Raw genomic sequence first — 23,735 nt, forward strand, 5'->3', positions numbered from 1 at the left:
TGCCAGTGGGGTGCCGTCCTGCAGCCCCATCGCTGCGGGGAGGTTGAGAGGCTGCCACCACTCCACTCACAGGAGGTGCAGATGAGGTGCCAAACATCCTTATTCTGGAAGCCTGTGCAAAGAGCTACTCCTGTTGCTCTTCCCTGCATCTTTTCAGTCCTTAAAAATGTCTTTCTCAAATATCCTATGATATCACTTATATGTGGAATCTAAAAAATAAAATGATACAAATGAACTTATTTACAAAACAGAAACAGACTCACAGACTTCGAAAAGAAACTTATGGTTGCCAAAGGGGAAAAGTGGTGGAGAGGGATAAATCAGGAGTTTGTGATTAACATATACACACTACTATATATAAAATAGATAATCAACAAGGACCTACTATATAGCAGAGGGCACTCTACTCAATATTCTGTAACAACCTATACGGGAAAGTAATCTGAAAAAGAATGGATATACGTATATGTATAACTGAACCATTTTGATGTACACCTGAAACTAATACAACATTGTATAAATCAACTCTACTCCAATATGAAATTAAAAAGTAAATTAAAAAAATAAAAAATAGTCTGTACCTTTACCAAAAAAAAAAGTCTTTCTGCAAGGGAGTTATCAGCATAGCATCACACAGTTTCAAAAAGCTTCTGAAGACGGACAGTTTATTTGTAAATACAGTCATTATTTGCCCTTGCCCACTTCATCCCAGACAGTTCTCTCTTATCGCCAGGTTGCTCTCTGGGCTTGTGGATTATTCGGGTCATTTGCTCTGCCTCTTTCCTCTTCTGTTGGAAGCATCTTGCCATTTCAGTGGGTGGGAGTTTGTTTGCAAACTTGCCAGAGCAGAGAAGAAAGGAGAAAATAAAAAATGAACTTAGGGACTTCCCTGGTGGTCCAGTGGTTAGGACTCCACGTTTTCACTGCCAAGGGCCCAGGTTCGGTCCCTGGTCAGGGAACTAAGATCCCACAAGCCATGTGGTGTGGCCAAAAATAAATAAATAAAAATGAGCTTAGTTTGCTGCTTGTTCACAATCCTAGTGTATAACTTCTTTGTTTAATTCCTTGTTTGCTGTCTGTTGTTGATATGTTTTGCAAGGGGAAGAAGGAAGAATCTAGAAGACAGGGTATGGAGGATTTGGAAATATTGATTAAAATTTTTTGCTATTTTCTGGTATTTTAAAATATGCGTGTTCAGTGGAATTAGACGCAAAGAACGTCTAATCTCTTTTAGGGCAATTACTTCAGGTCTTTTCTCTATCATGGGTTATGGATTCTTTTAAGGTAAATTAGAACCTTGCTATTATTAACTGTCTGAAAATGATATAATTTTCTATGTTAAAATCCATTAGTTACTACTTGCTGAGAATATCCAATGAGCTGAACTGACTTCCCCCAGCTCTTTTACATTTTATTATGAAGCTGAGAATGAGAACAAAACTCCAAGACTTCCTGGGCAGGCACACAGCTCCATCATAAATCTGGGCTTGTGTGCTGGTTTTTGCCCTTATTTCTAGCGTGGAATGGAGTTGAATGGGGAGAAGTGTCTTCGCTGTGAAGCCTGGAGCTGACGACGAGGAAAGGTATTGGTACTGGTTGCTGGTGTCCTGGGAAATAGCTGGTACCCTCTCTGCTCTTCTCCCTGCAGAGCAGTCCACTTTGAATATCATAGGCGAAGATGCTTTTTTGAACCTAACAAATTGGAAAAAAAAATTTTTGTGTGGGGGGGTTATAGTATTTTAGTGGTTTCGCATACTGGAATTACAAAGGAGAATTTTTACAAACTTGAAAATATCATGTGTCTCACCGTCTAAATGTTTGCAAACATCCTCTTCTAGCTGTATGTTTTAGAAGTTTGGTCTGGGGTATGAGGTGGGTGGATGCTGCTGGAAAGGGTCGTTGGATGCCTTTAATGCAGAAATAATCTACACGGGAAGCTTGACATAAATAGAAAGTTGTGTAACCATCAGAAATACTTCATTTCGACTTGATGAGTTAGTTTAATCAAGTAAACAACAGAAATATATTTTTAAGTCTCAAATTTTCCATGACAAGATCCTACTGTAGAGCACAGGGAACCATATTCAGTATCTTGTAATAATCTATAAGGGAAAAGAATCTGAAAAAGAAGATATATATAGATGTATAGATATATATAAATGTGAATCACTTTGCTGTACAGCTGAAACTAACACAACATTGTAAATCAACTCTACTCCAATAAAAAATTTTTTCCAGTGACACTGCACTTCATAAACATTTATCATTTTATAGAAAAGACAGTTGCAACTCAGTGATGTGCTAGGTAAAATTTACCTAAGCAGACTAAACCAAGTTTTTTTTAATTATAAAAAATACATTTACTTTAACATTAAACTTCTCTTTGGTATCACCAATCCATGTTATTTTTGATTTAAAAAACAAACATGAACAAACACTATATTCTCTTGGGCACTACAGTGCTAGAAAACAAGGGCTTTTTATATTTTCTCTCAGCAGAATGTTAGACAAGATCCCACCTAATATGACTGCTCCCCGTTAGATAGTAAAATAGAAAATATTTTTACAACAAAAATAGTATTAGAGATGGTGTAAAGAAAAATTCATTTAATACAAGCACAAGTATAAATTGGTAAACCTTCTGGCTTATCAAGCAGGTGAAGAATCTTAAAATGTTTCTAACCTCTGAGCCAGTGTTCTATTTCCAGAAATATATGGGGAAATCAAAGATGTAACAAAGCCAAGATGACTCAGAGAGTATTACTTATAATAACAAAAAGCAACACTAAAATAATCTAAATATTAAATAGGAAAAAGGAGAAATCAGTTGCGATTATAGGGATTTCACAATGGAATATTAGGCAATACCATTAACATAATGTTTTGGAAGAATTGCCAGTGACATAGAAACTCACAAGACAGAATTGAATGAATAAAGAAGGCAAAATTGTGTGATAAGTATGATTACAATCATTTCTAATACAGATTGAATAAATGCATATAGATAAGGTAGTAGAAAAGGTACTGAAAGAAAATACACCAACATATTGAAAAGTGGTTATGGATTATTTTTATTTTCTTCTTTGGGTTTATCTACAATCTAAAAAATGCCTAACTATGAATATATTTGTGACATTTAACTGTATGCATCAGCTTGACTTGGCAAAGGGATGCCCAGATAGCTGGTAAAATAGTATTTCTGGTTGTATCTGTGAGGGTGTTTCTGGAAGAGATTAGTAATTAAATCAACAGACTGAGTAAAGAAGACCAGCCGTTCATGGAGAGCCTGAAGAGAACAAAAAGGCAGAGGAAGGGCCAATTTGCTGCCTTTGCTTGAGCTGGGACACCCATCTTCTCTTGCCCCTGGGCTTGGTGCTTGGTTCTTGGGCCTTGGGCCTTGGATCGGAACTGACGCCATCGCCCCCCAACCCCGCCCCCACTGAGTCTCAGGCCTTTGCACTTGGACTCATTTACTTACAAATCAGGTCAATTAATCATAGAACCCCTCATGTAAAGCTAGAGGACAATACGGAAGTATTTAACAGAACACCATCAAATACCTCACAGTCCAGCAACTTCATTTCTGAGTAAGTATCACAGGCACTTCTCCATAAGGGACTTTTCTCCACAATTAAAGATCCCTTGAGAGGCTTAGGGCAATTCATTTCTATATTCAGCAAGAAGTGTGAAGTATTGTTTTTTATACACTGCCATGTTAACTACCAGTGGAAAGTTGAGAACAGGGTTGGAAAGAAAATATTGAAAAGATGTCCCCTCTCTCCCTGGTGTGACCATGAAGGTCATTGGTGGTTATGGTTCTACTTTTCACTGAGCTTGGATTCAGACTCAGAATCCTTCTCAACACAGCTCTCTCCAGGCAGCTGTTAACAAATGGACAGCATTGTAGTGCAAGATGAAACTTTTTCTTGCAATTCCTGGCTTATAGTTTAGTTAAGACAGAACACACATACTTAAAAAATGCAAGGCATTATCATTTTATGTTCAATTTGGTGATGCAGACTAGCATGCTTCTGGGAGAAGGGCAAGCTTAGCCAAAGGCAGAGCAGGAGAAGAAACTGTGTAGGGAAGGAGAGCCCTGTTCTTGGTGGCTTTGGAGGAGACCAAGGCAGGAGAGAGCAGGAAGAGCCTTCAGCAAAAATGAATAGACCTGCAACTAGGCTGCATATGAGCCTTAGCAAGAAGACTGTCTATTAAAGATGCGAACGGACTGACGTTCTCTGTCCCCTCTCCTTTGTCAGTGACACATGGTAGACGTGGAGCCCTGCTCCCAGATTTCCTATCAAGATTTGCTGTAGATCCTGCACAGTTAGTCCAGGTGCAGGGAGTCCCTGAGCCTTGGGTCACGCTCTGGCCGGAGCTCGCTGGGTTAGCTGAGGCTTTCTTGGCAGGCCCGGGTCCTTGGTCCTTGGTCCTTGGCATCTGCTGTCAGCATCTCCCACTACCCAGTTCTGCTTCCTCTCCCTTTCTTCACAGACATTGACTCCTGATAAGTAGCCTACACTTCAAATTCAGTCTCAGCACCTGCATCTGGAGAAGCTGACCCTCAGTATCTGGTCACCTCCACTACCCCCAGTCTCCCGTGAGAACCTTCCATGCAAAATACAAAGCAGAGTAAGGAAGTGATAAGGACATTTCTGTTGTACCATTGGAACCATAAATTAAATACTTTCTTCTTTTTTGATATGTGCTATACATTTTTGCAATGTAAGGGGAATATTTGTAGCATGACTTACTTCATCATGAGATAAAACTAAAAAAAAAATTAAACTACTAGGCAGACATATTGCATTTGCACAGGGCTATTTTAACTAGAAAAATAGGGCGTGAAACTTCATCTATCAAACCATCTTCCTTAAAGCGTCAGAAAGAGAAGGTGGGAGAGAGCTAGCGTTGATTGAAAGCTACCGCGTAACAGCGATATTCTTACATTATTCATAGACTATTTTTAAAATACAGTTGGGCTGAAACTGCCTCCACTGAGAAACAGCAGCGACTCTCTGGAATGAGATGTTCTCATGCATCAACCTACGGAAACGTATCCTGTGCACAGCTTCCATCACGCTGTCAGGAAGGCTCAGATCTGCAGCAAACGTTTAAGGCTACAGCCCGAGGAATGGGTTACAGCCTGTGGTCCTCACTCTTTGTCACAAGGGGGCAGCCTTTGCATCCACTGTAATAAAGTAACAACTTCCAAGGAAAAGCCCAAACCGTCCATTTCATGTTTAACATAATGAGTTTACTGCAACTTATTTGTCAAATCAAGATCCATGCAACCGCAATATAAAATACTTAGTTCCCACATTCCCTACAAATTGTTTTACACTTATTGAAACCGAGTCATGGATTCTGAGGAGGTTAGAACTACAAGGGACCTTAGAAATATGAAAAGCACAGCCTGCTCCGTCTGCTTGCTCTGAGCCGAACACAAGGCTAACCAAGGCACACAGGGTCTCAGCGGTCCTCCACGCAGTCATCTGATCCCGGTGTGCCACCCTCAAGTTTCAGAGCAGGTAACTGAGACAAGCAACCCTCTCAACAAATATTTATTGAGCACACAGGACCCAGTAGCAAGTCAGTGGGTGAACCAGGCTTTCTACTTAGGTCTGTCTGATGCCAAAGCTTGCTACTCTCTTCTGTAAAACCTTCAATTCCGTCTGTTACAAATGAGGAAGTAACATCGGAGAGGCTAAATGAATCATCCAAAGGAACAGAGCTCCTTGGTTTAGCACTTGTTTCCCTACCACATTGCCATCCCCCCAAAACTGACACCAGGTAGAGGTGACCACTGCCTTTGGTGACATAGGTAAGCCATGTAGAGTCCATTGAAAAGCTGGTTGTTTTTTTAAGTGAAAAAAAAAATAGATATGTATGTCAGGGAATGAGATACATGTCTCATTTTATGAAGTCAATAAAAAAGTCAAAATTCCTGATAAATTATTTTAGTTTAATCTCATTAAAACTTTTGTTTAACTGCAATTTTCCCACAGAAATGTAGTAGTATTATTCCATCATCTTCTGACCTTTATTACTTCTCCTTCATCCTATTTTACTTTCTTGACATATACATTCTGAGGTATATTGGTTTCCTCATTCTATCTTCCATGTCTCTCAACATCTTATCATTTTCACTTATTTTTCCCTTTTTACTGAATGCTGTGTAATTTCCTCGTATTTATCTCTAAGGTTATTAATTTTTTACCTGTCTCTAATATGTTATTTAATAGGCCTATTTGTTTTTTAACCTTAAAAATTATATTTTGAATTTCTGTACATTAGTTTTCCAATTTCTGCATATTTGTTGTTCAGAGAATTTAACCTTTTCTTAATGGTGACAAAATCACTTTAAATGTGCTTACTTACTTCAGATTGCAATTTTAATTTTTTAACCTCTTGAAGTTCTAATAATCTTCTCATTCATGGTAGATTGTTGTCTGATTTGCTATTCTTTTATAAACGGAGAGATGCAAGTTACTAAGACTGTGTTTTTCTTTGAGAATCCACTGTGTTTGTGGAAGCACCCCCCGTATGTGTTTACAGACAGAATAAAGTACAACAGATCGGCTGGGGTTGGGGGCACAGTGTTAAACAAGAGGAATTTGTTTTCTTACAGGTTGGAAGTCCAAGATGAAGGTGTGGGCAGGCTTGGTTTCTTCTGTGGCTTCTCTCCTTGGGTAGTAGACGGCCGTCTTCTTCCTTGGGTAGTAGACGGCCGTCTTCTTCCTTGGGTAGTAGACCGCCGTCTTCTTCCTTGGGTAGTAGATGGCCGTCTTCTTCCTTTTTCTTCATATGGTCTTCCCTCTGTACACATCTGCACCCAACATTCCTCTGCTTATAAGGACACCAGTCATAGTGGGTGAGGGCCCACCCTAATGACCTCATTTTACATTGAAGGCCTTTTTAAAAACCTTATCTCCAAATAGAGTCACATTCAACATAGGGTTTGGAGGGGGGACATAAATCAACCCATGACAACCCCCAAAGTAGTTTTGCTTACAAGTCTGGGCATGTCACTAGCCTACGGTAAATTTTTATGTTAGTTTATTGGGTTGAGCATTGCTGAATCATAGGCAGTAAATTCAATTCTCAAACTCCTGGAAAAGCAAGCCAACAGTTTCACATTCTAAAGAAGAGGGACTTATCTCTCCACCCCCTTCAATCTTCTATAAATGTTAATTCTGAATAAGGCAATCTACTCTCACCCTCCATGACCAAATCTTTATCCTGATTATGTTTTACCAATCTAAAAAGATCATGCCTCTGTTCTCTCAAGATGCTGAGGTTCAGTCTGGCCATGTTCTTATTCTTGTGTGCACCTAGCATACCTCAAGGGATAGTCAATGACCGTACTACAAGACATGCATGAAAAAAAGTTCTACGTGTGATGGACCTCACTTCTAACAGGAAAAGTGGAATGCTATGTTGGAAAAAACCTGGACAAAGGCAGGTGGACATATATTTTAGACCCAAGTCTCCCACAGATTAATCAGCTGCATGGTGTTGGGTGAGTCACTTATTCTCTCTGAGATGCAATTTCTTCATCTTACATAAAACCAGAGTCTCAGAATTATTAAGAAGCTTAAAAATTTCTGCCAAGTGCTTGAGTGTACCTGGCATGCAGATTTTCCACCTCTAGCTCAGCTCCTTACACTTTGTTCCAAATGAGTATTTGGCTTTTGAGGATTTCATGTCCCATTGGTCAGTCTGGTATTCCCAGCATCTCTAGCCACCAGTCAACTAATGCTGAGAAGGCTGCTGCCATTTCAAATTAAATGTTGCTCATCAGCAATAAGCATGGAAAATCAGAGCCAGGTATCCATTTGAAGATTGCCTTCTTCTGAAGATGCTTCTCTGGATCTGGGCCACATGACTGTGGTATGCAGAATTCCAGGACGTGTACTCTCTGTTGTACCTGCCCTGTAGGGTCCCCTCCCCTTGAGTGTGGGCAAAGCCTGTGACTGTCACGGGGTATCAGCATCATGATTTAGTTACTTATCAGTTGACCTAGTTCATCAAAAGTGATACCATCCTGGGTGGTCCTAACACCATGAGAGGAGCCTTTACCAGGTGAAACATCAGAGAGATGCTCTCCTGCTGGCCTCAGGCAAGAAAGCAAAGGGCCTTGCTGCGAACAGCTCTGGAGAGGGGCTGCCTCTAGGCTGAGAGCCTCAACTGGACAACCACAAGGGACTGAATTCTGCCCACCCCTGAATGATCTTGGAAGAGCACCCTGAGGTCCTGGTGAGAACCCCAGTGGGGCCACTCCCTCGACTGCAGCTGTGGGCCCAGTCAAGCTGTGCCTGGACTCCTGACCCAGACAAACTGGGAGATTAGAGATGGGGGTTTTAGGCTGCTAAACATGTGGCGAGTTGTTATTCACAATAGAAAAGTACTGCAGTGCCTTGGCTGTGAGGTCAGTGATAGCAAAGGCTCACACAGCATCTGCTCTGCATCGCTTTCCATGCCGCAGAACCACTGGGCCACGCAGGAGTGAGGGCGCTCTACTCCCTTTTAACTCCATACTGTCAAAACATTACTATTTGGTTGCAGCAAGTGTTGACTCGGTGCCATGGTTAAGTAAGCGTAAATAGTCTTATAAAGGAAGAGGAAACTAATATTTCCTAAAGAGACCTAATAAGTCCTTTCCTTTATGTATGTGAATAGCTTAATCTTCACAAACCCTCTAAGGTGGCTTTTACTGTCCCCATTGCTCAGATGAGGTTATTAAACCTCAGAAAGTCTAAATAACTTACCTAGTCATACAACTCACAGGGAATAGAGCCAGTATTCAATTACACGGATGCCTTGGGCAGAATATTCTACTTTATCTGCTTTATTTTATTAGTGGCACACTATAAAAATGTAGCTGCCAAACAAAGGTTCTTAAAGGACCCTCTGTCTGAGTTGAAAGAAGTGCCTAGAGTCCCGGAACTGGCATGACATATCCAGTTAGGGGGTCATCAAAGCTCACCTCCTTCCTTGAACGCTTCCTGGCTAATGCCGGGACCATATTGCATCAGGACATGACAGGATGACGCATCAGCTTGGACATATTTCCTGTTGGCATATTAATTACAAACATCTTTCTTCCTTGGCAGATTTTCCAAAAGCCGAAAGAGGTAGATTGTTTTTTAACAGAACAAAGTATGTAATGGCACATTGACTCCTGTGGTACATTTTGTTTTTCTTTTAATTTCCCCAAATGTCACATAAAAATATGGATTTCACATAGGAACACTTTCAGGGCAATACAGCAGTACAAATCCAATTTTAAAACGGCCTTGAGATTCACATTACGGCATTATTCTCATTATCCCCCAACTAGCAGCCTCTGGCCTTATGCAACGGGCAATGTACATTAGAATGTATTAAACTCATCAATCAAGGGACAAGAAGGAAAAATATACCTTAAAGAATGTGCTCATGCCCAAGAGTGCTGACCCTCTTGTTCCTTCCTTGCGATTTGTAGTTGATTCTGAATAACTTCAGGAAGCATAAGACATGTCTCATTTTAACCTTTAGGATTTCAAGAGGCACCATCTCATTAAAACAACTTAAATAATGAGCCAGTAGATCTGTGAATGAACTGCACATTTAAAATGGCAGCATTGTACTGTAATTGTGAAATTTGTTCATATTATTTTCAAGACTGAAAACCTGGTCCATTATCTCCTCCTATCATCGTTTACAGCCCAATGTGGTCCATTTGCCTTAAGCATAGGAGAAATCACAAGAAGTTTCGGTTAAAAGAAATTAGGGAATCCCCTGGCGGTCCAGTGGCTAGAACTCGGTGCTTTCATTGCCGAGGGTGTGGGTTCAATCCCTGGTTGGGGAACTAAGATCCCGCAAGCCACGTGGTGTGGCAAAAAAAAAAAAAGAAAAAAGAAATTAAAGTCAGAGTAATTTTTGTGTCTTGTGGTTTCTTTTGGTTGTCTTATGCTTGTTCATATCTATTTTTGCCTGAAGTAAAATTTAGTTGAAAGATTTGATCATCTCAGTTGTGTCTTTTTTTTCCTTTCGTTCTAGAAATAACATTGAATCAACCAGAAGTTTTCTAGAGTCTGGCTTCACCTCCTCACCCAAATGTCCAAAGTCCAAAATAGTACTTGACCTCCATCAGAGAAGAACCCGATGGTCTGGTGCTAGGGATGTGGAAAATCTACTTTTAGTTCCTAAAATCTGTGGGCATAACTATCATATATTAAATCATTTTTATTTTATTTAGACTTTTGTTCAGTTAAAAAAAAAAAAAAAGAGGGACTTCCCTGGTGGCGCAGTGGTTAAGAATCTCCCTGCCAATACAGGGGACACAGGTTTGAGGTGTAGTCCAGGAAGATCCCACATGCCGCGGAGCAACAAAGCCCGTGCACCACAACTACTGAGCCTGTGCTCTAGAGCCTGCAAGCCACAACTACTGAGCCCGCGTGCCACAACTACGGAAGCCCGTGTGCCTAGTCCCCGTGCTCCGCAACAAGAGAAGCCACCGCAATGAGAAGCCTGCGCACCGCAACAAAGAGTAGCCCCCGCTTGCCACAACTAGAGAAAGCCCGCGCAGAGCAACAAAGACCCAACGCAGCCAAAAATAAATAATAAATAAATAAATAGATTTTTTTTTTTAAAAAGAAAAGGAAATCCTCTGTGGAAGAACCTTTTACTGTGATCAGGAGCAAATCTGAATGTAAATGAGTTTCCTGGTGTTTTCTGAGAGCAGGTCTTCATAAGTAGGAGAGGTAAGAACACTGGAAACCTGAATGGAGAAAAGGCGAAACAGGTGAGATACAACCCAGAGACCTGGATTTGGGAATCAGTGATGTGATGTGTTGGAAATAGAAAGAAGGGTGCCATGAAGAAATCAAAGCATTGTGATGGACAGTGGGAGAAAATGGGTGACTAACAGATATGAGCAGGGGCTTCACATTAGATCAAGACACGCCCTTTATCTAATGAGTCATAGGAATATGCAAAAAAAAGTTTATCGGGAAGATTTATTTGTAGAAGGTGTGTATGGTGGCCTAGATGGTCCAGAAAAGGAAGTTTAGTTAGGACACTGTTGTGTGCTCACCAGACTCTAGATTGAAACAATGCCTTTCTTACTTCTCTTTATAATCTCAGCACAGGACCTGGGCCAACATGGAAATGGAATAACTGAAGTGAGGAGAGATAGACTCGAATGATACCCATTGGAAAGGAACAACTCCATAAGGAGAAGTCAATGACATTTGGTGAAAATCTAGATGAGGATTATGAAACTTGGAGGAATCACATAATACTACTTGTTTTGAGCTTTGGAAATGGAAATCAGGGAAAATACGGCGCATTGAATAAATGACTCAGATGGTTGTATGAATGAGTGAAGGTAACGCTAACTGGTATAACTGAAACATTCCAACTTCAAAGGTGTAATAATAACAGCTTAAGCATTAGTGAATGTTAAAAAGTGAAGTCCAATGATGGTTCTGTGGGAAGGGATGCTAAGGGATTTCCCTGTCTCATGCAGCCTTTCAGGGACGCAGCCTGCAGAGGACCTACCATCTTCACTGTGCGTCTACCAAGATCACCCTCTGCCTCTATCCAGCAGACGAAGGAAGATCAAGAGAAGCAGCCCGTGTGGGGAGTCTTATGGACTAGGCTTGTATCACCTCCACATTTTATTATCTTAACTAGAACTAGTTGCATGTCACACTTAACACCTGCAAAGGAAAAGATGCTGGTAACTGTAGTCTAGCTGAGTGGCCTGGAGGAAAAGGAAATGGTCTGGTGAACAGTGCACCCCTCTCTGTCACAGTAGCCAAGGAAGCCAGTGTATTTTCCCCATAGGAAATGCTAAAAGGAGTTCTTCAGGCTGAAATGCAAGGACACTAGCAGGAGCTCAAAGCCATAAGAAAATATAAGGAAAAAATCATCTCTTGCTGCTGAGGAAAGCAGTTTGGTGGTTCCTAAAACAGTTAGACATAGAATTATTATATGACCCAGAAATCTCTCTTAGATATAGACACCAAAGAACTGCAAACAAGGACTCAGATGTTTATATGCTAATGTTCACAGCAGCATTATTCACAATAGCCGAAAGGTGGAAATAACACTGGCATCCATGAACAGATAAATGTATAAAAAAATAAAATATATGTATACATATAATAAAATAGTATTCAACTATTAAAAAATGAAGTTCTGACATATGAAACAACATGGGTGAACCTTGAAAACACTATGCTGCATGAAATAAGCCAGACACAAAAGGACAACTATTGTATGATTCCCTTTATTTGAAATATCTAGAATAGGCAAATTTATGAGAAAGAAAGTAGATCAGAGGTTACCAGGGTCTGGGGGAAGTGGAGAATGGGTAATGAACGGGTACAGAGTTCTGCTTGCGGTGATGAAAATGTTCTGTAAATAGATAGTCGTGATAGTCACATAACATTGTAAATATTCTTAATGTCACTGAATTGTACATTTAAAAATGGTTAAAGTGGTAAAATCTATTTATATGTTTCCACAGTTTAAAAACAAAATACACAAAACTCAAACCTATGTTTTCTGTCATTCAATTCAACAGTCCTAGAATTACTCTGTAAAATGATCGTCAAGTTTCCAGCACTTACTCGTGATGGCTCAATGATAAACAGTTCATGGACCAGCACCATTTTGTGGACCACTTTGAGTGGCGCTGATCTGGAACAAGACATTTCACCTTAATAAGCCTCAGTTTCCTCATATATAAATGGAGAATGGTTACGTTGCCTCCCTCCTCTGGTTTTGTGTGAATGGAGTTAGATGGTGCATGGAAATCACTCAGCACAGTACCTGGCACAATCATCTTTGGCTCTGATTTGTTGGATGATACGCATGCTTACTGATTTGTTGCATTCTAAATTACTGATATGTATTTTTAATTAATTCTTGACAAGTTGTTTAAGCTCAAAAACTGCTTCAGCCATTCTTTTTTTATTTTTTTGCGTTACGCAGGCCTCTCACCGCTGTGGCCTCTCCCGCTGCGGAGCACAGGCTCCGGACGCGCAGGCTCAGCGGCCGTGGCTCACGGGCCCAGCCGCTCCGCGGCACGTGGGATCCTCCCGGACCGGGGCACGAACCTGCGTCCCCTGCATCGGCAGGCGGACTCTCAACCACGCGCCACCAGGGAAGTCCAGCCATTCTTTTTTGATATTTGAATATACTCTGCATTTTATTTCTGATTATTATATACTCTTCTACATGGCATTTGCTTTTTATATGATATCTACACAGACTACATATTTATTGAAAGCAAGGATCGTGATTTCTCGTAACTAAATCACCAGTGCTCAGTAAAATTTCTGACATGGAGTAAACCTCCATAAATGCTTACTGAACACAGTTTATAGCCCACTTCCCCAACTGCACCCTACAGTGCTATATGCAACTTCTACTGATGAGGCCCCAGATAAGCATGTGTGATCTAACTGTAACCTCGATTTGGGTTGCTTGTTTTGTTCCTACGGCATGTTGGTATTATTCGAACTGTAGCACAAAGAGCAATCATTTAGAATGTGAGTCATCCATGAAAAAATGCCTGCAGCGTACTGTATTCTTGTTCCCTTGGTTCCCAATACGAAATAGCAGAAAACGATAACCACCTACACACAGCACTCCCACCGCAGTAATGAGGCACGTCACAGCCTTCACAGGACTCCTGAAGAATCCCACAGACCACAGCAAAGCCGCGCCAGGGAACATCGCTGTGTGGTTTGGAAGTTTTTTATTCAGGGAGCCTAAAGCAAAGACTGAACTCTGCAAAAAGGGGGAAAAAAAAAACCCCTAAAACTAAAACTGAAACTGAAATTCCTTTTGATTTCATCTGTCCCCACTCACGTTCCAGCCTTGTGACACCTCACCCCCAAAATAATAATAATAATAAAAATGAAATTAAATAAAGTAAAATAAAATAAATGTAACAAAAATAACTCATTCACAGACCCTGAAAAACCCTGTTTCAGGGACTATAGGTGATGCATATATATGGAATCTAGACAATATATAAAATACCAAATCAGTGATTCATGAAATTGATTAGGCAAATTACTTCAGTTAATTAAAACCTAAACTCACTGTCCTTAAATCAGTAAAACTCTTCCTTTAATCCTCTGGTGGAAGAGAGTTGAGGCAAAGTGCCACCTTTTAAAACGTTAAACACTTAGGAATCAGAGAAAGAGAGCAAATTTCCTCTTCGACTTTTATAGAGGTAAGTACTGCTTAAATATAAATGGAAAACTAATTCAGTGAGTTTCCAATAGTATCTTCATTAAGGTGAGGCCATAAAAGGAAAGTTTGAGCCTGAAGTGATCATTTCCAAACACGGAGAGAGTAGAAGCATCTACGTATTGTGCTTAGACAGGCCATGCAAGCACAGGACCCAGCGGCAGGTGGGGCAAATGCTGTTATCTGGCTCTGCCTTAACTACGAACAGGTCTTACCTACACCGCCCCCTACTGGTGGACTTCTCAGTCCTTCAGGCTAAGTACAAATACAAGTGGCTAAAGAGGAAGTATCTGAATCCCATAAATAAAACAACATAAGAAAACTGCATTATTCCTCGGATCTCTTTAGCTTTAAATATTAAAGTTGGACTCACCAGGGGTGCAAGTCTCCTTTGCAAAGCAGCCTTTATTTTTATATATTTTTACTCAAAGTAACTTTATAGCTGCTTTGTTATTTTGATCCCCAAAACACAGACATAAAAAGAAGAAAACTACACTCTTTTCTTTTATCACTTTTTTCATGTTTCCTCAGATTTGTAGTATTTGATCATAACTGACTTTCCTTATGATGTGCTTTCATTTACCAGGCCCAAAGACAAGTATAAAATAAAAATATTCTATAAAATATCCAATGAAAATATTGCCCCCAAATTTTGCATCTAGAGATTTTCTGGAAATAGCTGAACATAGTATCTCGAAAAGAACATGTTTTTAGTTCAAAAGATCTAGTAGGTTAAAGATTTCAGCTGTTTCAGGCTTTTCTGTTTTAGGAAGAGGAAAGAAAAATTTTCCTATTCTTTGTCTGTTGCTAATTTCAGACCAATAAATCAATGAAATTTTAGAAATATCTAGGAGAAACTGCATAAATAGGGATTGACAAGTAAAAAAACCCCTCCTGTTTTTCAGAGCACATATAGTCAGATTTCGAGACTCTCTCGTCACTTCACCTTCTCACTCACCTGAAGGCTGAAAGAGAACACTCCCACTGTATTCCTGCTGACTAAGGGCCACGCGCTGACCCTTGTCACTGACCAGCTGCACTGGAGCTGAAGGAGCCTTTACCCACAACACGGCCACTTGATCTGTCAGCTCACACAACTCCCTGCTCGTGCAACTTCTTTGTCCAGATGGAAGTATTGTGTTATTCACATTTTTAAATTTTCTGTATCTTGTGATGTTCGACATCTCAGAAATACTGGGGAGAGACTGCCTTCCCAGGTCCAGCCAGTTCTGAGAGGTAGCAAAGGGCTTGGCCAAGAGTTCACCTTTTAGATGCAAACTAACCAATCTGGAGTCCATACTCCGAACTGCTTCCTCCATAAGACACTCATACACCAAACCAGTATATTCCCTGCCCTAAATCATCCCAGGGCTAAGCACCAGGCAAACACGCCTATAGCCCAAAGCCTGCCATAAATATTGAAACGAGCCAGTCTGAACCTGTTAGCTCTGCCCTGCCTTGCCTTTCCCACAGAAACCCCAGTGAGGACTCTGGCCTGGCTTTCCCCTCACTCCCGCTCCTGCTGCTTTACCAGAACCTGCTGTTTCCCCTGTGGCCCGATGGGCATGAGACGTCCCCTTCGCTTAGGAAATATAAGTCATAAATTCTTCTTTCAATGGCATTGACCTCTCTGTGTAATAACTCAGTCACCTCCATGAATTAAAATCCCACAGGTACAAATGAGAAAAGTATCAGAAGTGGTGCATAGGCAAACATATCATACTTCTGGGCTCTTGTTTTCGCATATTTTTGGGAGACAAGGGATGCATTAAAATTGATTAGAAAAGGATAAATGTATGCAAAGATTTTTTAAGAAAAAAAATTAAAGTCTTCCAGATTTGCTTTGCTTTTGGCCTTCAGAAAGCTCTTAATTAGCCATTAGTTTTATTTCGAGGGCCTTCCCCTAAAACTTGTCTAAGTTGCCAGAGAAGATGGCTTTCAAAGTGAAAATCTACAGCTTCCCAGTGAAATTACTCTAATAGCCAGCAGTTTGGGATCATGCTCTGTGGCGTGGTTCCTGCAGATTTCTGGTTAGAAGGAAGTTTAGGCCTCTTTCCCATGATGTCGGAACAGGGCTTTGATGGAGAGCTGAGCTCTAAATCAGTCACATTCTTGAAGCTTTTGTGTAAGACATAGCAGGCCCTCTGCTGGTAGCAATAGCTGAGTGTACATAGAATATACCCTTTACCAAACACAGATACTGCCTGTGACAGTGGTTCTTAACCTTCATTGTGCAAGAGAATCTTCCAGGGAGTCTTCTAGAAAGAGTGGTTCCATGTTCTCTGCAAGATGTTTGATGTCAATTAATTGAAAATTCAAACATTGAGATATTTTTAACTTCCCTTGGGTGATTTTAATGTTCAACCAGAGTGGAGAATCATCGTCTTCATGGTGTCATCCTCTAGTCTTGAGGCCCTGCTTGGACACTGCAAAATCTAGAACTCCATCCTCATTTAACTAGACGGATTTCACAAGGGCATGTAGATCTAAGAGCAGAAACTCTTATAAAAAATAAAATCCCAAGAGGGACTTCCCTGGCGGTCTAGTGGTTAGGACTCTGCACTTTCATTGCCGAGGGCATGGGTTCAGTCCCTGGTCAGGGAACTAAGAGCCCACAAGCCGCGCAGCACGGCCAAATTAAAAAAAAAAAAAAAAAAATCTCAAGAAAAAGCATTGTAGCTCAGCAAAGAGAGCAGTGGAGTAGAGTTAGGAATGTTGCTCTACAGATACTATCTTCCTGTTAAGAGATTCTGGATAAGTCACTGCCATCATCCATCAGCCTAAGACTCACTTGTTAGGGTCTATTGTGTGGCGCTTTCAAAGGATCAGGCTTCAAAGTAAATTCTCAAGAAAAAGCATTGTAGCTCAGCAAAGAGAGCAGTGGAGTAGAGTTAGGAATGTTGCTCTACAGATACTATCTTCCTGTTAAGAGATTCTGGATAAGTCACTGCCATCATCCATCAGCCTAAGACTCACTTGTTAGGGTCTATTGTGTGGCGCTTTCAAAGGATCAGGCTTCAAAGTAAATGAGATTACGAATAAAAAAAGAAAACTATAGATGAGACTGTATTAATTAAGGGAGAGTAAATCATTGCTACTAGCCAAAAAAGTTCAGCGCTCTGTTAAAATAGTTTCTTTTGAATCGGAGAAAACACACTGGACAAATCTGTTAGTGTTTGTGGACGAAAGAAACAGGCTCATGTGCCTAACTGCATCCTCATTTATTTATAAGTCTTCACATCTTTGTATAGCCTTCTTGATCCCATATGCGATAGCTGATGAGGCTGTTTTGAGTGAACCATGACATGATAATGACAAAGAAAAATAGCCTTATAGTCTACCTTTTGCTTTAGATAAGATATTTTAAATGCTTTGGAATTCTTTGCTTTTCTTGATAAGAAAGAGAATGACTTCTTAGACTGTAAATGTATTCTTTTTATATATATATATATATATATATATTTCTAGACAGATTATTTGACTTCTCTAATCCACTAGTACCATTTCACTATCCTCCATGGTTTTTTGGAATTGCTCCTAATTGAATAGCTTCTAGAAACTTGACAAACTGATTATCTATCTTTAGATCATTAATAAAGATGTCAACTAAGATCCAACAATGAAATCATGGGGCCCTGATGCTCATAACAATGCTTCATGCAAGCCTTTAAGTAAAAGTATCTCAACACTTTTCACTGTGCTCAAAGGCGTTGATTTTTTTTAATTAATTAATTTATTTACTTATGTTTGGCTGCGTTGGGTTTTCATTGCTGCGTGTGGGATTTCTCTAGTTGCGGCGAGCGGGGGCTACTCTTCGTTGCGGTGCACAGGCTTCTCGCTGCGGTGGCTTCTCTTGTTGCCGAGCACGGGCTCTAGGCACGCAGGCTTCAGTAGTTCCAGCACGTGGGCTTCAGTAGTTGTGGCTCGCGGGCTCTAGAGCACAGGCTCAGTAGTTGTGGCACATGGGCTTAGGTACTCTGCGGCATGTGGGATCCTCACAGACCAGGGCTCGAACCCGTGTCCCCTGCGTTGGCAGGCGGATTCTTAACCACTGTGCCATCAGGGAAGTCCCAGATGGTAGTTTTTTAAAATACCTTTACATGGCAAAATAAGTACTGGCCACTCTATATTGTATTGGTTTCCTATTCTTTTCCTTTCTTTTTAAAAAAATAATGTTGATTTATGCAATGCAAAAGTTGGGAACTATGGTTCCAAATGCTTGTAGGTCTTTTACTGTTCACTTCCCACATGGTTCTGATGGGGTAAGATTGTCTCCTGCAGTACCCATCAGTGGTTAGGGACAAGGCAGACCTAAATCCAGATCCGGCTGTTCCTCTCCCCAGCCCTCTCCCCTAGGGCAACTAGTTTAGTTTTATCTGTAAAATAGCAAGAATAAGAGTACCTGCTTCATAATGTTTTTTGTGGAGTGCTCAGAAAATGTTAGTTCTAACCATGATCTATTTCTGTTACTAACTTCAGGGAGACTTTTTGTGTCTCAATTTATAAACATTCAGAGTTCAGACTTTAAGGACTGTGTCTTTTCAACTAAATGTCTGTATCTTGAAACACTGTCCAACTAATGAAGGGCTAGAGTTTAAAAAGCTATGTTCCTTCAACACAGTGTGAAATATACCAGCCACCTGTCCTTCGGGAAGAGCGCCTCTATATTTGACAAGGGTATGGCTTTCCCACATTGTGCTGTGTCCTATTCCTGCCAGGTATTGGTAGGAGAGATCCATATACGATGTCCAGGGGTTTTAGTTGCGCCAGAGGAAGAATAGGGAAAAAAACATCTACTCCATTTTGCTGGAAGTGGAGTTGCACTATTTTTTCTTCTTCACATTTTGTTCTTTTGTCCATTCAACACTACCTAATAAAAACTTGTATTTTGTTTTATCTGTTATGCCTAATAAACACCTAATTTATTCGTATAGACTTCTACTTCTTACTGCTTTCACCTACTCATTTCTCGGTATTCAGAGAACAGATTAAAGTAACCATTTAAATACATTCTCTACAATATATATACACACACATATATATATATATATATATACACATTGCGAAATGAAAAGCACCTTTAAAAATGTAAATTACAAAGCCAATGGTAATTTTCCTGTGATTTTCTATTGATCACAGAAGGAGCTAGAATGTCAGAATGTTTTGTAGCTGTAAAGAAAGATGGCAAAAATGGCAAGGGTCTTTTCCTCATTTTTTTAAACAAGTAGATACTTATTTGCCAAGATACCATAGATTTAACCCTGCCTAAATAAAGAAATAAGAGCTTAGACTCAATGACTTCTAAAAATTCTCCTATCACAGAAATTTTATGATGTAAGATTCATAAACAGGCAATATTATACACCTTTTAATTACCTAATTATAGGCTTAAGCATGTTAAGCTATTGCCATTTCAAATTTCAAAAGCCCAGTTCTCTCAAACAGGCTGAAATCCATGGCACTTCACAGTGTATGAAGTCATTTGTTGGGTACTTTGTCTCGTAACAGCTTCAACTTTTCTACTTTCGAGGCAGCTCACTGGCAGAATTCTCCTACAGTACAACAACCTGGTGGTTTTCCTTTGTTATCAAGATCTGAACTGTTTTATCAAACACAAGTTTGTCGGTGAGGCCTGTAAAGCTCTGGAAGGAGCACCAGAGAGAAGTAAAAGTACGGCTCTGGCCCCTACGACCGCACTTTCTTTCCTGGTGTCGTGCAAAGAGGGTAGTCCATGGTGCCATCATTATATATATATTTTTTACTTTCATCATTTTATTTATATTTCCCACCACTATAATTCTCTAAGGGTGTCTGAGGTACATAGATAATACCACATTTGCCCAATCCATCATAGCACTTTATGATCAAAGTGAACCCTGAGAAGGAAGCCTGGCTTGCTGCAAACCTTCCATGGAAAATTCCGACGTAAGAAACCTGGGCGTGGAAAGCACGAGATTCTCGATTTCAAGGCAGTGAACCTAGAAGGCTGGTAAGCAGAGTAAACTTGATGGGTGGGGCTGGTATTCAGATCTGGATATTGCAATCTATATCTCCCTCAGGTATTTTAACAATGACATTGCCAATCTACATAGGCTACGTCTCTCTTAGGCTTAGAGCAACAGACTCACTTTTAAATAGCAAAAGGAGATTTGATAGAATATGATGGGTGATAAAGTCATATTTTCATGTGCAGTCTTTCTTCTGTTCTGATACTAGGTTTCCTGGCTTAGGGCCCAAATTAACTTTCAGTGAAGCCTCTCTGTGAGTTTTTTCCTGGGAAGGGGCTGGGTCCAGATGGGAGGGTAGGACACTGTGAGGGCAGACTTGGAGGGAGAAGCTGGACCAGCATCTGAGTGAAAGCTAAGGGCTCAGGAAGACTAGTAAACATGAGCAGGGAGACAAGGTGGTACAGACTGCCAGCGGGTATGTGTCGAAGGGGGAGGACCCTTCTGGTCCTAAAGGTCACACCAGCCAGGGGTCCAAGGACCAGCCATCAGCCAGCCTCGAAGGATCAGAAATAGCAGCAAGGGACCTGGGGAAACAGAACAGGCACAAAGGGCCAGAATGAAACAAGAGGCCAAGACTGCATAGAGATGGTTCAGAAAACACATACAGGGCACTAACAAGACGGTGACCTTGACAAGAAACCATCCCTAGCTCAGAAGCCCGCACGCACTTTCTACGAAGGCAAAAACCAAACCCTGAACCCAAGGAGCCTGGGGCTGACAGGTAGAGATGAGTGGGTGCAAACGCCTGGCTGGGATAAAAAGGTGAGTTAGCGTGGGCACAGCACTTATTCGTTCCTTTTTTCATTCAACAAGCAAAACACAGCACTTATTACGTGCCACAAGATATTCTAGGTGCTGAGGATACTGCAGAACAAAAACGGACATTTCCCATGAGGAACCTACATTTTTATTGAGATAGATAATAAGCAAGTGACAAATATAATGCAAAGCATAACTTCAAGGAGTGATAAGTGCTAAAAAGAAAACTGAATAAGAATCAGAGGATAGAGGGAATGGAAAGGAAGCCACTTTGAATACACTTACCATATTAGAGGGACAGCCTCTCCAGAAGGAAGTAAGCTGAGGAGCGGCCTGAGTAAAGTCAGGGAACTTGCTCTGTGAAGGTCCCACGGAGGAGTGTTCCAGGGAGAACAGAAAGTGCAAAGGTCCTGTGGCGCATCTGAGTTTGACACGTTTGGGGAACAGCAAGCAGGTCACTGTGCCCGAAACAGATTGAGCACGAAGACTGGTGAGTGATGAATTTGGAGAGAGAGGCAGTGCGCAGAGTTTGGAGGGCCTTCCAGGCCCTGGTTAGGAGTTTGGGTTTTACTATTGAGTTGTTTTTCTCATCCACTCTCTCTTAAAATTAAAGGCCACCATTTCTTGTTTGCCACAGATTTTCACCCTCAGCCTTGTAACTTTTCATTGTTGTCACAGGCAGCATAGCTGCACCACGCAAATGATCAAAATCAGCATCCCTCACCCTGTGGGGCTCTTGGCAACAAGTCCATTTAGCTCTCTCCACACCCCCCAGGGGTTCCCAAGCGACAGCATCGGAGCCCAGCGTGAAGCAGCTAATGCTACGTTTCAGATGCAGCTACAAAACACAGATCCAGTCTAGATAATCAAGTGGGCCCGAGGGGAGCATCCCTCACACGATTCCCGCAGCCCATTTTGTACTCTCAAGTGCATTCCTCTGAATTGAAAAAGAAAAAGAAAAAAGTGAAATCGTTTTGATATCCCAGAATCTTTCCGTTTAAATCTATGGGGGCAAAAAACCGATTTATATGTTCTCCTGCTGGATATAAAATACAACCAGAAAAGTAAAGCAAAAGCAAAACCGATTACCTGCCAGGAAAGGAAATTCAGAATTTACACATCCTACGAGGAAAGTTGGGTCGTAATTAATCAACAAACATTGTTAGATTTGAGTAGCAGCTGTGTTCCGGTTTTGCTTTGGAATGTCTGGCTGTGGAGACATTCTGGACCTGGCACTATGTGGCCACCATTTTTATACACTCGGCTGCTCTCTAGAACTTCTACCTGGAACAAGAGTATTTCAAATGATAGTGTTCTTTTGCTTTCTTATCAGAATAATGACTATTTACCAAGTGGAGCTCAGGGATTGGGCACAGTTCTCTAGAGAATCAAGGGGAGACGTAGAAATAGGTGTGAAGAACAGGATTTGTGGAAGCAGATGAACTAACTTGAACTCTCTTCTATTGTGGTCTTTGTTGTCATTTTACGTTCCAAATCCTTAGTTTACTCAACTGAAAAACAGGGATAAAAGCTATCCACGTCATAGTGTTTTGCTGTGAGGACTAAGTGAGATAAGATGGGAAAGGCATCGGAACCTAACGAGGAGTAAGGACTTTACCAAGGGTAGTCGTTGTGTAGTTCACAGGAAGGTGCAAAAAGGGCGTGGAGAGGTCACCGGGCCTTCCCCCAGTTTCCCTCAGTGGCTCCATCTTACGTAGCTTGACAGGGAATTGACATGGGTCAAGTGCGAGTGTACAGTTCTGTGTCACTTTATCACGTGTGTGCATTCATATGACCCCACCACGACGATCAACACACAGAACTGCCCCATCACCCGAAGGTCTCCCTCATGCCACCTCCAGCCCTCACCATCTCTAACCCCTGAAAACCACTCCTAGTCTATTTTCTTTCTCTATAATCTTGTCACTACAAGAATGTGTTTTATAAATGGGATAATACAGCATGTGGCCTCCTGAGACTGCCTTTTCTCACTCAGCATAATGCTCTGAGGTCTACCCAAGTCGTTTCATGCATCCATAGTGTCTTTCTTTTTATCCCCGAGCAGAATTCCACAGTATGGAGATAACCATTCGTTTAACCGTTCATCTTTTGAGGGACACTTTGGTTGTCTCCAGTTTGGGGCTATTACACATAAAGCTACTTATGGACGATCCCAAACAGGGTTTTGTCTGGATAAAAAATTTTCATTTTTCTGAGATAAATGCCCAGGGATGTGATGGCTGGGTTTTGTGAACTTTTATAACAATTTCTCCATTCTGTTATGATTTTGAGTCACAAATTTGTAATTGTTGCAATGCAAGAGATTATCAGTAAACCCCGTGGAAGACAAGGAGAGGAAGCTGAATAAAATCCTTGGGTAGGACTGCCAAATTATATTAGGATAATTAATGACAGTCTCTCCAACAACCAACCTGCAATCTCAGTAGCTCAAAACAATACCACTTTATTTCTTGCTTGGTCAATATCCCATGTGTGTCAAGCTGTTCTTCTAGGTGGCGTGCTCTCTATTCCTTGACGCCTATTGTAGGGCTACAGCATCTCTGCCATCTTTGCTTTTAGCTGGGTAGATGGGAGAGGGAAGGAGAGAATATGAAAGATAACTGGATATTGTAGGCATCGGGCCTGCATGAGACTCCATTGCTTTTGCACTGCATTGACCAAGACTGGTTACATTGTCTCTACCTACCTGCA

At 41.0% G+C, this 23,735-nt stretch overlaps 1 long non-coding RNA gene across 1 annotated transcript in view; it reads right to left on the reverse strand.

Moving 5' to 3' along the window:
• Positions 1 to 644: 644 nt before the first annotated feature.
• LOC114487920 (uncharacterized) overlaps positions 645 to 23,735 on the reverse strand; it is a 36,168-nt gene continuing 13,077 nt past the window's right edge. Inside the window, exons 2-3 of the long non-coding RNA XR_003683489.2 lie at positions 1,808 to 1,937; positions 645 to 1,692 (exon numbers count right to left, since the gene is read on the reverse strand). This is a non-coding gene — a long non-coding RNA (uncharacterized lncRNA). The remainder of the gene's footprint in view (positions 1,693 to 1,807; positions 1,938 to 23,735) is intronic.

The sequence above is a fragment of the Physeter macrocephalus genome, chromosome 15 (assembly GCF_002837175.3).
Source record: "Physeter macrocephalus isolate SW-GA chromosome 15, ASM283717v5, whole genome shotgun sequence".
NCBI classification, from domain to species: Eukaryota; Metazoa; Chordata; class Mammalia; order Artiodactyla; family Physeteridae; genus Physeter; species Physeter macrocephalus.